Raw genomic sequence first — 2,500 nt, 5'->3', positions numbered from 1 at the left:
CCCACGCTTCACACCCATATAAGAGCGTTGGTAAAACTATACTCTCATACATTCCCCTCTTTGCCTCCAAGGACAAAGTTCTTTGTCTCCACAGACTCCTAAGTGCACCACTCACTCTTTTTCCCTCATCAATTCTATGATTCACCTCATCTTTCATAGACCCATCCGCTGACACGTCCACTCCCAAATATCTGAATACGTTCACCTCCTCCATACTCTCTCCCTCCAATCTGATATTCAATCTTTCATCACCTAATCTTTTTGTTATCCTCATAACCTTACTCTTTCCTGTATTCACCTTTAATTTTCTTCTTTTGCACACCCTACCAAATTCATCCACCAATCTCTGCAACTTCTCTTCAGAATCTCCCAAGAGCACAGTGTCATCGGCAAAGAGCAGCTGTGACAACTCCCACTTTGTGTGTGATTCTTTATCTTTTAACTCCACGCCTCTTGCCAAGACCCTCGCATTTACTTCTCTTACAACCCCATCTATAAATATATTAAACAACCACGGTGACATCACACATCCTTGTCTAAGGCCTACTTTTACTGGGAAAAAATTTCCCTCTTTCCTACATACTCTAACTTGAGCCTCACTATCCTCGTAAAAACTCTTCACTGCTTTCAGTAACCTACCTCCTACACCATACACTTGCAACATCTGCCACATTGCCCCCCTATCCACCCTGTCATACGCCTTTTCCAAATCTATAAATGCCACAAAGACCTCTTTAGCCTTATCTAAATACTGTTCACTTATATGTTTCACTGTAAACACCTGGTCCACACACCCCCTACCTTTCCTAAAGCCTCCTTGTTCATCTGCTATCCTATTCTCCGTCTTACTCTTAATTCTTTCAATTATAACTCTACCATACACTTTACCAGGTACACTCAACAGACTTATCCCCCTATAATTTTTGCACTCTCTTTTATCCCCTTTGCCTTTATACAAAGGAACTATGCATGCTCTCTGCCAATCCCTAGGTACCTTACCCTCTTCCATACATTTATTAAATAATTGCACCAACCACTCCAAAACTATATCCCCACCTGCTTTTAACATTTCTATCTTTATCCCATCAATCCCGGTTGCCTTACCCCCTTTCATTTTACCTACTGCCTCACGAACTTCCCCCACACTCACAACTGGCTCTTCCTCACTCCTACAAGATGTTATTCCTCCTTGCCCTATACACGAAATCACAGCTTCCCTATCTTCATCAACATTTAACAATTCCTCAAAATATTCCTTCCATCTTCCCAATACCTCTACCTCTCCATTTAATAACTCTCCTCTCCTATTTTTAACTGACAAATCCATTTGTTCTCTAGGCTTTCTTAACTTGTTAATCTCACTCCAAAACTTTTTCTTATTTTCAACAAAATTTGTTGATAACATCTCACCCACTCTCTCATTTGCTCTCTTTTTACATTGCTTCACCACTCTCTTAACTTCTCTCTTTTTCTCCATATACTCTTCCCTCCTTGCATCACTTCTACTTTGTAAAAACTTCTCATATGCTAACTTTTTCTCCCTTACTACTCTCTTTACATCATCATTCCACCAATCGCTCCTCTTCCCTCCTGCACCCACTTTCCTGTAACCATAAACTTCTGCTGAACACTCTAACACTACATTTTTAAACCTACCCCATACCTCTTCGACCCCATTGCCTATGCTCTCATTAGCCCATCTATCCTCCAATAGCTGTTTATATCTTACCCTAACTGCCTCCTCTTTTAGTTTATAAACCTTCACCTCTCTCTTCCCTGATGCTTCTATTCTCCTTGTATCCCATCTACCTTTTACTCTCAGTGTAGCTACAACTAGAAAGTGATCTGATATATCTGTGGCCCCTCTATAAACATGTACATCCTGAAGTCTACTCAACAGTCTTTTATCTACCAATACATAATCCAACAAACTACTGTCATTTCGCCCTACATCATATCGTGTATACTTATTTATCCTCTTTTTCTTAAAATATGTATTACCTATAACTAAACCCCTTTCTATACAAAGTTCAATCAAAGGGCTCCCATTATCATTTACACCTGGCACCCCAAACTTACCTACCACACCCTCTCTAAAAGTTTCTCCTACTTTAGCATTCAAGTCCCCTACCACAATTACTCTCTCACTTGGTTCAAAGGCTCCTATACATTCACTTAACATCTCCCAAAATCTCTCTCTCTCCTCTGCATTCCTCTCTTCTCCAGGTGCATACACGCTTATTATGACCCACTTCTCGCATCCAACCTTTACTTTAATCCACATAATTCTTGAATTTACACATTCATATTCTCTTTTCTCCTTCCATAACTGATCATTTAACATTACTGCTACCCCTTCCTTTGCTCTAACTCTCTCAGATACTCCAGATTTAATCCCATTTATTTCCCCCCACTGAAACTCTCCTACCCCCTTCAGCTTTGTTTCGCTTAGGGCCAGGACATCCAACTTCTTTTCATTCATAACATCAGCAATCATCTG

This window comes from Cherax quadricarinatus, chromosome 27 (assembly GCF_038502225.1).
Source record: "Cherax quadricarinatus isolate ZL_2023a chromosome 27, ASM3850222v1, whole genome shotgun sequence".
NCBI lineage: Eukaryota > Metazoa > Arthropoda > Malacostraca > Decapoda > Parastacidae > Cherax > Cherax quadricarinatus.
The sequence above is the reverse complement of the archived record's forward strand: the minus strand, read 5'-3'. Positions refer to the sequence as shown.